Here is a 14,350-nt window from a genome sequence, read left to right as displayed (position 1 = left end):
GCCTAAGAGATTTGCAGTCTCAACAGCAAGGACTATTTCTCGAGTAATCGATAAAAATGTCATCTGGAGCAGTCCTGTTTTTCCTTCATCTTTATCATTGTATTTGTCAGCCTCAGGCTTTCTTCTTCCCTTAGTCCATCCCTCCATCAATTGATCTGGGAGATATTTTTTCCGATCAGTGTTTTTCACTCTCTCTTTCTCAACAATATCTATTCACGTTCTATTATAGATATATTTGGGAACTACTAAATGTAAATCCCTCCTGGTTTTAAACCAATGAATAATGAATAACCTCTCTTTGTTACACAGGCGCGCGCACACACACACACACACACACACACACACACACACACACACACACACACACACACAGGTCCCCTCCTGCCTTTTCCTGCCCTGCTTCATTAACCCAATCATGTCACACTCTGCTGGTTGGGTCTAAAACTATGGTCGGACATCCTGGCACCATATGGCTTCAGGGACTCTGAAGAGGATTCTCTTCATTCCTGTCCACTGTAAACTCTCATTCTCTCCCCCCTCCTCCTTTCTCTCAAACATATGTAAGGTTATTTCACCACATGAGCTGTGTAGTACTGCAGGGTTCAGAGTCTGATTCTCCTCCCCTTTACTCTCCTGTTCCCCACAAGAAAAGAAGGCCTCAATGCACAGTGTAGGTGAGACAGCGCCCCCTGCTGTCCTGTCCTCTCTCCCTGGGGTGTGTGAGGTGCAGGCTCCTGTCCATCAGCAGAGCAGTCAGATCTTGGCCGTGCCAGTGGCGGGCGGGCACCCTTCGGCTTAACCAGTGAGGCTACAGTGACACAGCAAGCCGATGATACAACAGTGGCATCTGGGCATCTCTGAACACCAGCCAACCATCACGTTCTTGAACTGCACTGAAGATTCTAGACTCGCATATGGGAAGACAGGAAAAAAATATATAATGCCTGAATGAATCAAGTATCAGTCCACACACACGTACAGTATGCAACTGTAGTATCTGTGGGATGTCAAAGTAAATGACTTTTTTCAAATCTAGACCCTCCATGGATCATAGCAGACAGTGCTTTCTCTTTCTTTGAGTTATTTTAGCACTTTTCTGATAATCTAAATAATGACCAGGGTCTTCCAATTCAACCGAACGTGGCTCTTTGCTTTTGGGATAGCTCTCAGTCTCAGTCCACGGCTTTACACACATTTTAAACTCTTTGTTAGGCTGAATAAATGGCAGTTGATGTAAATCATTGGGAGAATTGCTTTCGTACCAGGAAACGCTTCACAAAATGTCATTTCCAGTCTATTTCAAAAGTAAATGCGTCATCCATCTCCTTCTCTCTCTCTCTCTCTCTCTCTCTCTCTCTCACACACGCTCTCTCTCTCTCTCTCTCTCTCTCTCTCATTTATGCCTCCCTGCATTTGAAATGAGAGATTGTGTGTGTGTGTGTGTGTGTGTGTGTGTGTGTGTGTGTGTATGCATTAACAACTCAGCTGTGTGTTTGTGAGCACTGTGAAATATGCATCTGCCTATTCATGGCTAGGCACCCCCATGTAGATGGGTCACACACACACACACACACACACACACACACACACTGGGATGTGCATGAATACTGAATCCCTTGTTTCATTTCCTGTGTGTGTGTGTGCCAGTGTAGCACCAGCAGGGTCTCTCACTCCCAGCATCCAACAGTGAGGCACTTTCTTGCTCTCCCTCGATTGAGAAAGAGAGACGGAACGAGTGAGAATGAAAGAAAGTGAAAGGGCGACATGATGGGGGCATGAAATCAAGGCCGGAGAGACTGAAATGAGAGACTGAAATGGGGCTCCGATTGCTTCAGTGCCTCAAAACAAAGGGGGTGTTCAAAGCCCCCTGAAAATATAAGGTTAATATTCTGGAAAATGTTTTTGTAGTGTATATAAATGTACTGTGGTGTAAACAGTTCTAATGTGTAGATCGGTCTCGCTGAAGTGTCGTACCTTACTCTGTTCCCATCATGCTCTGTGTGTCCACCATGTGTTTGTGTGGTCAGGACTCCTCTCTCCTCACTGCTGTGCGTAGCAGAGCTGTTACTGTTCCCCTGCAGTCTTGATCAGTTTAATGATGACATCCAACAGCCATTAACTGTCCATTTAAGCTTCGCATGGTTGTGAATACACGCTCTAAAGCAATTATACTTTCTTTAGCACTAACCACAGCAGCATCAAAAAGCAGGATCAAAATAGCATTATGGGCAAGTAAAATAATCTAGCAAGGGAGAGTCCACACAGAACTGTGGTGTGATAGGAATATGCAAATTTACAATATGAGCAGCCAATGAAAATACGTTCCCTGCCACCCCCACATGGCATTAGCCGCCTGCAGAGTCCTTGAGGAAAGAAGTGGTCTAGGAGTTGCAACTGTACACAGTTTTTATATAGTATTGCGTTTTACTCAGAGGCACATCGAGATTGAGTTACATCAAGATTGAGCTGGGGGCTCCAGAGTGGTGAACACGTCCATCTCATCATCCCCAGATGAAGAGCTTGATTCCCAGTGATGCCACAGCCGTCTGTGGCTGGGAGCCTATGAGAGCAAAAAGTAGCCATAGCACAGTCTCCCCTGTCAATCACAGTGACACTGGCCAATCACGGGTGTCCGTGAGCGCCTGCATCATAAAGGGGAGGATGGAACGAGGGATTGCATGGGCAGAAGCACATGTAGCAGTCCTCGTCCTCCTCTGTGTACGGCACTCGTGACAGGAATGAAATGCCTGTTGGGTTTAAATTAGTTATGACTGAAGCTGGGGAAAGATAAAAAAAAAATAAAGACAACAATTTGGTTGTTTGTAAAATCAGTTTCTCCTAGTGGAATATTTTGTTCATTCTGTTTGTTTGTAGGGCCCAGAAGATGATGAGCCAGATTCTCTTTTCAAAATCAGAATTTGGATTTCAATAGATCTAATTAAAAGTTTATTTTTAATGAAGTAGCACCAATGACATAGCAGGGAATAGCTAAAAGTCAAGCTCCATCAGGTGTGTAATAGCTGGACCTGATGCACCACGCCATGGTGTAGCAGACAGGTGTAGCATATGGGTGTAGCAGGCCTGGAGCCCAGGAGAGGTCTGCCAACACCTTCACATACATCACTTGCCATTATGCACAGCAGAGCCATGTTGACCTGATAAATCACTCGACATCTTCCCTTCTGTGAAAACAGAACAAGAGAGAGAGACAGCAGCTAAGAAGGATTTTCTGCTCACAGAGAGTGAAATGGAGAGTGAAAGTGAGAGGGACTAAAAGAGACGGAGGTGGAGAGACAGAAGAAGTAGACAGATGAACAGAGATGAAGCACACAGAGATGAAAGAATGAATGTTTTTCATTCCGTGGTTGGTAAATCTGAAAGAAGAAGAACTTGAGAACTGCACAGAATGTGGAACTTCTGTGAGGAACAGGTGGAGATACAGCATCCAATATGTCCTTTGCCTCTCAACACAATTCACTTCAATCTGATTCAAGACAGCTTTGCTGACTTGGAGGTGTGGCATGTCATACAACGTTGATTGACGTCACTGCTGAACACTGCTGGATTATTTGATTTGCATTTTTTACCTCATTGCTAAGTTCACACATTTTTAGCCCTGATTTTCCTCTCGCCGGCAGGTTTTGAACGTTGCCGAGATCGGAGGCAAATTATTGTTCACTCGGGTTCGAAAACTGGCTCTCGGTCACAATGTGTGGATTGTTCAAAGACATGACCCAAAAGGCTTGCTGATTGCTTGCAGAGTCCTAGCATGTGACCAGGTTGTGACTGGTAGTGAAGAGCGACGTCAAACTACGACCAATGAATCACAGGAAATGGCATGAGGGAAACCTTCATAGTTTGGATATAGACAGACAGACAGCCAAGTTGCAATAATATTACACAGTTTGAAGGCCAGACTATGGTGAAACGTCTTGTAGCGTGTTATCCACAACTTCAAGATTCCCAGTTACAGCCAGATGTGTAGTGTGTGCAGTTGTGTAGTATATATGTGCCATCATTTGGTTAAGTACGAGTCCCTGAGACCACTACCTTCTCCCGTTTCCGGGGTTATAGTGCTCTTGTCTATTGTAGTGGATAATATACCATAAGTCAGCCTTTCATATATTATTCTATTTTTGTCTGTACCCTGAGAATACATTCACAGAAATCTGCATGCAGGGTCTTGGTTGAATGCTTGGCCCAATTAGAGACACTACTTGGTGTCAGATGTATGAATTTAGTTTAATTTAGTTTAGGAATCCAGTTTGATTTCAGAGCATTATGTTCAGTTAGAAAGTCTATAATTGTTGAGGATGGCACAGAAGACCTGCTTGTATTTACTGTTTAGACAGATGGTTCTGTAGATTCTCATCAGCTTGGAGAGCTGGAGAATCCAGCACCTTAGACCACTCGGTCACACTACCAAGACATAAAGAAATAAGAAATAAAACTGAATGAAGGTTCTTATTTCGTCGTGAATGAAGGTGACATTATTGTAACGTTGGGTAGGAGGAGGTTGTCCTTTATTGACAGGACAGACATAAACACTAAGAACACATGAACATCAAACACATACAAAGTAAACAATATGGCCAGCAGCAACAGAGAACATCCAACAGAAAATCCTGATACATATTCAAACAAAGACATAGAATCAAAACAGCCTTTCCATCTAAGCCTTAAACACGAGACGTGTAGCACAAGGACTTACAAACACAAACAATAAAAACGCATAAGCTTCAAACACATACACACCAAGCAATATCAAAATCTAACAATCCTAACACATACTGTTTGGTTGCTGTCCTTGTTTAAGTATTTCCATCTTAGGCATACATACAAGAAGATTTAGCACCATGACCCACGAACAATGACCAACACAGAGAAGATGAAACACAGGGTTTAAATACAGGACTAACAAGGGAACTAAACTAGAAACAGGTGACACCGATTACAAGGGGCGTGGCAGTAGAACACATGGAAGACCAAAACAAAGCAGTGACAGGGAGACAGAGGAGGGGCTAGACAGAAAACACAACAAGACTGACAGGTGCAGTCATGGCCTGGTGGTAGGGAACTGGTCTTGTGACCGGAGGGTTGTGGGTTCGATTCCCAGACCTGAGGCCATGACATGCTCCCCGGGCACCGGCCTAGGGCTGCCCACCGCTCTGGGCACGTGTGATCCACAGCCCCCTAGTAATCACTAGTGTGTGTGTGTGTGTGTTCTAACTGCACAGATGGGTTAAAAGCGGAGGACAAATTTCGATTGAGGTGTAAAAATCACAATTGACAAAAATATGGCACATTTACATTTAGGTGGGGCGGAGGTGAACGTGTCTTCTTTCAGAAGAGACAAGAAGCTTCGCTACCAGTCTGTTATCAAGACAGTGTGGCGGCTTCTTCATCGGTTAGAACAAAGCCAAATATGACACTTTGGAAAAGTATCTTATATTTCAAATATAAAACCCTGGTGCTGGCCTACAAAGCAAAGAATGGTCCAGCTCCTCCTTACTTGATGGCCATGGTAAAACCCAGATGCATACCTAGAGCCCTCCGCGCCTCAAGTATGTCTCGTCTTGACCCTCCATCATCCAGGACACATGGGAGACAAACATCCAGACTTTTCTCTGTCCTGGCTCCAAGGTGGTGGAATGAACTTCCCTTGTGTGTCCAAACATCGGAGTCACTTGCTGTCTTCAGGCGCCGACTGAAGACCCACCTCTTTCAAGTGCACTTTGCATAATTATGCTTTGTCTATTGTACTTTATCGTCTCTTTCCTCAGGTATTGTGCATAATTGGGTTATAGGAATTGTTTACTGTCTTTTTCCTCAGGGGATGTGTATATTCAGGTATAATTGTTAGGTATCATTTGACTTTCGTCTAGTGGTTTTTCCAGCTTAGAGTACCTTGTGTTCAGGACTATCTATTCTACCTTGGAGATTCCAAGCAACTACATAGCACTTTTGTAAGTCACTCTGGATAAGAGCGTCTGCTAAATGCCATAAATGTAAATGTAAATGTAAATTTATCTTGGCACTGGAAGACATAAATGGCGTATGGCACAGATCTTTCTTGCCCATGGCATGTTGGCCAGTTTTTGATATTTTGTACATGATTCTTAACTGTCTGGTCCTGGCCTTTGGAGCAGGGATTCCATTTTCAACTCTTGCGTCCTCCAAAGCACAATTCCTAATCACATTTCCGTTGGGATACACCTCTTCAGTTGGACTGAGTGTCCTGTAACATGGTTGCATTTAACATGGAAACAGACACCAGGAATGAAAAAAACGATTATCTACTTAATTAAAAGGCAGTCGGTCTTGGCAGCGATCCATTCAGTTACCAAAGATCCACAGTTCATGGTCATCTACATGTGGCCAGGAACTGGGTGTTCATTTATAGCCATGTACCTGATTTTGACGCTGGGGAAATGCACTACGCAAGGACACCAGTGGATATTCTGGTGGTATGTGGACAGGAGGATGGTTACAAATCTTTGTATTTTAGAACTTTGGACATTTGTACATTAGCTATGCTAATTGTACGTTAGCTTTGTTCATACTTTGTAACGTGGTTATAACCTCACCTCCGATGTTACCATTAAATCTAACTTTAAGATTAAAAAAACTTCTTGTGATCGTGATCTTTATTTCTCTGTTCCGAGTACAGCTTACAAATCTACAAAGATTTCTGGCTAGCGCTCTAAAATGGGTTTGTCTTGCTAGCGAACACTGTCCTCTCTTTTCTCCTGTCCGCTCTCGGCAGTCTGATAAAAAAAAGATAGCTCTGAATCCTTCACAACAATTCTTTCATATTAGAGTTGTTTTTGTGTTTACATGGTGTTCACACTAAACGATAAAACTGCTATGTTGTCTTTTGGCCATTATGAAGATGTAACCATAGTGATGATCACCAGCTGTGAGCTGTGTGCATATCGGATGCAACACAGCCGAATGTAGATCGATTTTGTGTTAGGCCTTGCATTGCTAATAGAAAACCCCGCTGCAAGGAAAACTAAATAAAAAACAGAAGCTAATGAAGAATGTCATGATACTATTTTTATGTACCAATCTGATAACGATATCGATATTTTTTCATTAAAAATGACTGTGTTTACTTGATTGTGTGAACAGACTGTGTGCAGATACATTATATGTAGGCCTATATATCATGCATGGATATTACAGATAAATATTAACAAAATAATAAAAAACAGTAAACCCTTGTTTACAATACTAAGGCAATTTAGCATAATTTTTTTATATACATTTTCCTATCCCATTTTTATACATTGTCTCTCTCAGTGAGATTTATTACCTTAGTCATCACTGGCTTGGTTCTAAAGTGTACAGTACTCACCCCTAGCATACTTGTAGTCATCTCTCTCTATCTCTATCTTTCTCTCTCTCTTCCTCTCATGGCTGGCTCACTTACTGACTCCTGAAATTTACACCATTTTTTCTCATTATTGAATCCACCTTTAACTTGATAATAACTATTTCTCTTTTGTGTGTGTGAAATTCAGCAGTAAATCACTGTTCTAGCTGCCACACACACACACACACAGTGGACAGGCAGAGAGAGGCCCCCTGTACTATGAATCTCTTCAAGTGACCTCTGCTTAAAAACAATAGATGAGACATTCCAGGATTTTGGTACATTTCAGGGGTGGTCACTTCTGAAAATTTGATCTTCAATTTGATCATTTTTAGTCATATATTTATTAGCTACAGGTTATAGACTATGAAAAAGTTTTATTCGTCAAGCTCAGATATGGAAGCAGTTTTTTAATTAGATGTAATTGGTATGCAGTAACAGGGTTGCGACTAACAGGGTTGCAAATTTAGGCTAAGTTGTGGTCTACCCCAGGAACAGATGCTAACTGTAAATGTGAAATGAAATTAAATGAAATGTGTGCCATATTTTGTCAATTGTGATTTTTACACCCCAATCGAAATTTGTCCTCCGCTTTTAACCCATCTGTGCAGTCAGAACACACACACACACACACTAGTGGTTACTAGGGGGCTGTGGATCACACGTGCCCAGAGCGGTGGGCAGCCCTAGCCCTGGCGCCCGGGGAGCAGTTGGGGTTGGGTGCCTTGCTCAAGGGCACCTCAGTCATGGCCTGTCTGGGAATCGAACCCACGACCCTCCGGTCACAAGACCAGTTCCCTAACCGCCAGGCCATGACTGCCCCCAAAAATTTTTTAATTGTAAAATTTAGCTATGTATACAAGATCAAGAACAAATATGGTTATATAAGTACATAAAGTAAATTTTGAGAGAGAGAGAAACTCTACATTCAATATTAGGGCGTACTCACACTAGGGTCTGTGATCCGGGCCCGGGCACGGTTCCTTGCCGAAGCACGGTTCGTTTGACTAGTGTGATCGCTCCAAACCGTGCCCGGGCCCACTTGAAGAGGTCGGCCAGGGCACAATTCGCGTGGTCTCGGGCACGGTTCGCTTCTAGTGTGAGCGCTATCCATGCCCGGGCCTGCTTGGTGCCTCGTGTGATAAAAAGAGAATCGTGAACTCCATAGTTTTGTGCGAGCGAGCTTTATAAATAAAAAGTGGCGTTGTGATGACGTAAGCGTCCTCGGGCCGGCTTGATGAAGGCAGTGTGAGTGCAGGCCAGAGGGGGAGTGGGGAGGGGGGGTAACCGGGCCCCAGCACGGAACCAGCAAACCGTGCCTAGTGTGAGTACACCCTTAATCTTACAATTGAGGAACAGGGTTGCATTCACTGAGTGACACACACAACTTGGACAAACATATTTGTAAAAAAACCTTGAAAATTGTTAGAGCACTTACCATTGGTCTTGCCATGTGGGCAGGAAATGTCCTTGTGATGTAACTTCCTTTGTGCCAGTAAACAAATATTTTAAACTATTTATCTGCCAGATAAAATTCCTTATGGTAACAGGGCTGCACGCATGTTGTGGGACACAATAGTGTAAAAACTGTGACATGCAATACAATGTAGACCAAAGAAGTTGTTTTCATAAGTAAAGGAGATGCATTTCAACAATATACAAGAGGAAGTAATTTATTTAGAGCTTATTTGAATTGTTAAATTTGGCAAAGGAGTTGGTCACCCAATGTGTGGGACAAGAGAAAACGGCCATTTTTTGAGGTGGTCCAAAGGTATTCTGTCTTTTGAATAATATCTAAGGAGCTTATTTTTCCACCAAATTTTACAGTTTGTCTTATAACAAGTACATTGTAAAAAAAATAGTCATTTAGATATTTTGGATATGTACATTTAAAATTTAAGTGGTGGGACAGGAAATGTACCAAAATCCTGGAATGAGCCACAAACGTTATCTGATAACAACTATAAGGTGGCTATACTTCCTCGCCTAAAATGGGCAGAGCTGCCACTTATTCAGCTTCTTATTCAAATGTCCAGCCCACCTTAAAACTCATCAGGCCTTCAGCGTTCTCGTGTGGGTTGAACATGCTAAAGACACGGGGTAATTAACACCATGAATTCAAAGGAGAACACTGTACTTTTTCGGTTACTCTTCCTCTACAGCTCTGTTGCCATCACGTTTCTGTCACATTTCTGCTGTTCTTTCTCCTTCATATAGCCCAAACTTCCTTTCCATCACAGCCAAATCAAAAACCATGTCTATTTTTGAAAGAACAGGTTAATAACCAAATCACTATTGGTCACAGATACTCGGTGGTGAACAGTGCAAAAATGCAGTTTTGTCTCATTTAAATGTTCTCACTAGAAGGCAAATATTTCCCCACATTGGGCTGTCAAAATGACAGCAATGCCAATTTTCACAGATGCATGGAAATTATTTTTGATGGTATCAGATTGGCATATTTAAATATTCAATATTTTTTTCGTGATACTTGATCCAGCAATGCGTGTATATAGGCTATATATATGGGGAGGAGGATTGTCGTTTCAGTCCTAAGTCAGAATCAGAGCCACTGTGTGGAATACTCATGGCTGGATCCTATATTTGGCCTTTTTGACTTAGTATAAAACAGGCCGTTTGTTTTGGACTGTTTATAGTGGGCCCAAGGTATTGCATCGAAATTCTGCTAACTGGCTGTAGATATCATTTAGTGCTTGGTGCTTTAAAGGTATTTTCAGTCTCTCTCTCTCTCTCTCTCTCTCTCTCTCTCTCTCTCTCTCTCTCTCTCTCTCTCTCTCTCTCTCTCTCTCTGTCACTCTCCCCCTCTGTATCTCTGCCTTCCTTTATCTCTGAATTACTCCCTCACACACCCTCCTCACCCCCCATGTCCCTGTTTAGCTCTTCTCTGTTGTTCAGCATCATGGATAAATGGACAGTGGAGACTCAAACCCTCCTGTGAGTGTTTGTGGTTATTTACAGCGCTGATGAGATTCAGCCGCCCAGCTGTGTAAGAGCTCTGCTGTGTCTGGCCGTATTACGAAAGGTTGGGGGACACACATGGGAGGTGGTCTATCAGTCTGTCTAACCTGGTGACTGTACTAGCCTACTTGAATTATTTATTATATTAAACCTTTATTAAATTTTGTAGCTGTGCAATGAAAGTTCTTTTTGTGGAAAGCTGACATTTGGGAGATACATGTGGCAGTAGTTTTTCTGTTTGCTGCTCTAACAGGTGATTGTGCATCTTATTTGCAAGTTACTTCCTGATCCACTGTGTAGCAGTGCTCTCCATATATCAGAAAAATAACAGTAACTGCCTATTATTTTAACAGCTCGGGCAACAGTAAAGGTCAGTATAAAAAAAAAAAAAACGTGCCTCAGGGTAAAAACAAAAAGTATAAATTTTTCACTTTCTAGAACCTTCTTTGCAAAATAGCTCAGCTCCACATACGCACTGGACTGAAAATGGAAGACCATAATTAACTAGATGAAATTCTGCTGCGTTGTCTTCCAGGAGCACGATGGGGGGGGGGGGGGGGGGGGGGGGGGGGTGTTGGTGCTGGCAGTGTGAAGCCCCCTGGTTGGTGTTATCTTAGGGCACTTAGCGTAGACCTCAGCTGGAGCTCGTGGTCAGGAGAAGCACTGATCTGTCTCAGAGAGGCTGAGCACATGTTCTCCACAGCATGCTGGTTCTCCCGTTGTGCCTCCGCGCTGAAACGACGCCACAGCACTCCCAACGAGTCACGTTCCTACGCGCATTATGGTGCTGGAAGTGTATCACATTTAAATTTTTTAATACTTGCGAGAAACTGAAACTCGGCTGAGTAAAACTTTTTTTTTCTGGACTGAATTCTCCACAGAGATTCTGAACGCATCTCACAGGTTTGACTCCTAACATCTAGAATGGTCGATTTTGTTTCAGAATGGTGTTTGAGCAGTCCTCTTTATTGTTGGGGACTCATTTTTCGTATTTTCTTTTTGTTTTTTGTTTAGTTTTCTTTTTTTTTTTTTCTTTTTTTTTTGAAGCACTCAGTATTGACCCCGTTGGCTGCCTCATGACAGTGTCGAGACCCGCTGCTTTATAACACACACACACACACACACACACACACACACACACACACACACACACTATCATAGGTATTGATAATGTTCCTAAAATAGCCAACATATGCTGCTTCGGGGGCTAGGGCCAGTTTGCAGGATTTGGTGTAAACTGCAGTGTCAATAGTGATTCCCTGAGCCATGCTTGCTAATACAGGAAGCAGATTTCATCTCTGCTCCACCAGTCACTCGCCGCATGCTTAATTAATCAACTTTCTGACCAGTTACAGTATAAACAGAGAACTTTGAAATCAGAGGAAGTGAATCCTCCTGGGTATCCTGTATACCACAAACTGCTCTTTTCTGGAGCTCAAATGGTGATGTCTGTTCTTATGTTACCTGGGGAACATGCAGATAGCTTTAGCATCTATAAAAACATTTTTATTTGATCTTAAATGTGTACGTAATGAGGGAAAGAGTAAATATTTACTGCTTACCGAGTCACAAGCTATAAATGATTTTACTACTTTAAGACAGATTGTGGTAACTTTGTGATTTATTTTTTTTTCTTTACACCTCATTATTGGTTTAAAATAAAAATGACTTGAACAAACTTTAGAAAGTCAGGAGCACCACAGTGGAGAGTTTGTCACCATTTGTCCTGCCTTAGGTGGAGTTTTCAGCTTACTGAAACCAGAATGTGGTTTTGACCTAATTTCATCATGCTTTTCTGCTGATGTACTGGTGTATGGGATTTATGGTGACGTGTTGCGTGTAATCTTTGGTGTAGTGTATTTCTGGTGGTTTCTATTCTTTTGATGGCTGTAAAGAGAAGCCCCAGTAGTAAGAGATCTCAGTTTATTCCCCCACGTAGTCTTCATGTTTGTGCCAGTGAGATGAGTGTCTCCTCTCCAGTGGACGTGATCGGTATCTGGAGCTGACTCCCTCTGGCGCTGTTCCGTCAGCATTTTCGTTTTTCCTTTTGAGTTTTGCTGTTTTAGCTGGGAAGCAGGCTACTGCAATAGTGGGGGTGTCGTCATGGGAGCGTCGTCATGGAAGCATTGTTGTTTTGTTTTTGTTTTGTTTTTTTTCTTTTTGGGGGGGGTGTAGTTGTTGTGAGGTGTCATCATAGATTTTGAAATCTTGTAAAGTGAAAAGAACAACTGTTACTCTCAACTTCTACAGGGCCGCTCATCAGAGGCAGAAACGTTTGATTTTAGTATGTTTGTGCGACACAATTTTCACGTTTGTGAGTGTGTGTGCATTCGTGCACGCTCTGTGTGTGTGTGTGTGTGTGTCTGTGCGTGCATGCGTGTGCATGTGTGTGTGTGTGTGTGTGTGTGTGCTCTATCCAGTGTTCCAGTGTGACAGACAATCTGAGTGAAACTGTGACAGTTTAATTTAATTCTTTGAGTTTTAATCAAGGTTTTCCAGATATTGACTAAAACATGTAGCATTTGTTGATTAATTATTGTTAACTAAAATGCTAAACTAAAAAGTATATCATTTTTTTATTACTTAATCCAATGACATACATTTATCCATATTCCCTTTTACAATTTCCTGACCAATCTTTTGTATTGTACAAACACTACGTATTTTGATGAAGAACACACTGGTGAAGTGTTCTGTCTGCACAAGCTCCACCTCTGCTCAAGCTCCACCTTTTGTCCAATTGACCATTTCTGACATTTTCTCATATTTTTCAGATAGTTTTTATTGGTTGAGGAAAATGTCACCATAGATTTCAACATAGATTTTAAAGAAAATGGCGACTTTAAATGTAGTTACAAATTTGTCATTGTCATGGAAATGTCATTTACCACTCACACACACATATGCACTCTCTCTCTCTCTCTTTCTCTCTCTCTCTCTCTCTCTCTCTCACAGACAGACACACACACACACACACACACACACACACACACACACACACACACACACACACACACACATTTGATGTATTGGTTTTTATCAGCATGTATATAAAATTAACACATCTGAGGTGTGTGTGTGTGTGTGTGTGTGTGTGTGTGTGAGAGAGATCCATGGGTCACTTTTCAAAATGAATAAAAATTGACTATTGAAAGAAAAGTTTACTTTTTGATTTTCTCTCACACACACACACACACACACACACACACACACACACACACACACACACACACACACACACACACACAACTGCTATTGCCAAGTCAACAGGTCCAGCACACTAGACCAGCTGCTCCACCATTACCCATAATCCCATTGGAGCCGATATGCCTGTTCAGTTGATCAGTCATGGGAAGGGAGAAAAACGTTCTGTTTCTCACACACACACACACACACGTGCGTGTCTGTCCCTGTGTGACTAGGCTTGTGTTCCTGCCCCATCTGTTCAGGGTCGTTCAGGTGACAGGTGCAGCACCTTGAGGTTCCACCAGCTGTGACTCAGGCCGACAGCTGTCACTCAGACCAGGCCCCGCCCACCAGCTGTATCTGAGTGTGACAGCTGTCACTCAGACCAGGCCCCGCCCAGCTTGTGGAAGCAGAGGCACTTACATGTTGATGGAATTTCACTGGAGTTTAACTCACCTGTGTCAAAGTGGAGAGGAGAGAGGCTTACTGCCTTTACTGACATTAACTGGCATTCAGAGCTCTTTCATATTCCATAGGTTTTCAAACTATATATACTCCCAAGGTATAACTATGTTATAATAATGTAATAATGTTGTAAAAAAAAATTCTGTAGTAGGCTGCATTAATAAATTACCAGTCAGGTCTGTACAAGCTAAATTAATAGAAATATTTAAGAATTTGTTGCAGTTTAAAACTGCAAAAACAATAAAAAGGTTATAAGATTTAATTAGGAATATAATTTTGAACATGTAGACAGGTTTCGTGTAATAAATATGTCAGTAGTGCCACAGGGGTCATTTTGGGTCA

General features: G+C 42.3%; 1 protein-coding gene across 3 annotated transcripts in view; it reads left to right on the top strand.

Annotated features, from left to right (window-relative positions):
• Positions 1 to 14,350, top strand: part of LOC143480792 (uncharacterized) — a 123,806-nt gene that overhangs the window by 25,380 nt on the left and 84,076 nt on the right. The gene's annotated exons all lie outside the window — the stretch shown is intronic.

Source organism: Brachyhypopomus gauderio, chromosome 17, assembly GCF_052324685.1.
Source record: "Brachyhypopomus gauderio isolate BG-103 chromosome 17, BGAUD_0.2, whole genome shotgun sequence".
Classification (NCBI taxonomy): Eukaryota; Metazoa; Chordata; class Actinopteri; order Gymnotiformes; family Hypopomidae; genus Brachyhypopomus; species Brachyhypopomus gauderio.
The sequence above is the reverse complement of the archived record's forward strand: the minus strand, read 5'-3'. Positions and strand labels throughout refer to the sequence as shown.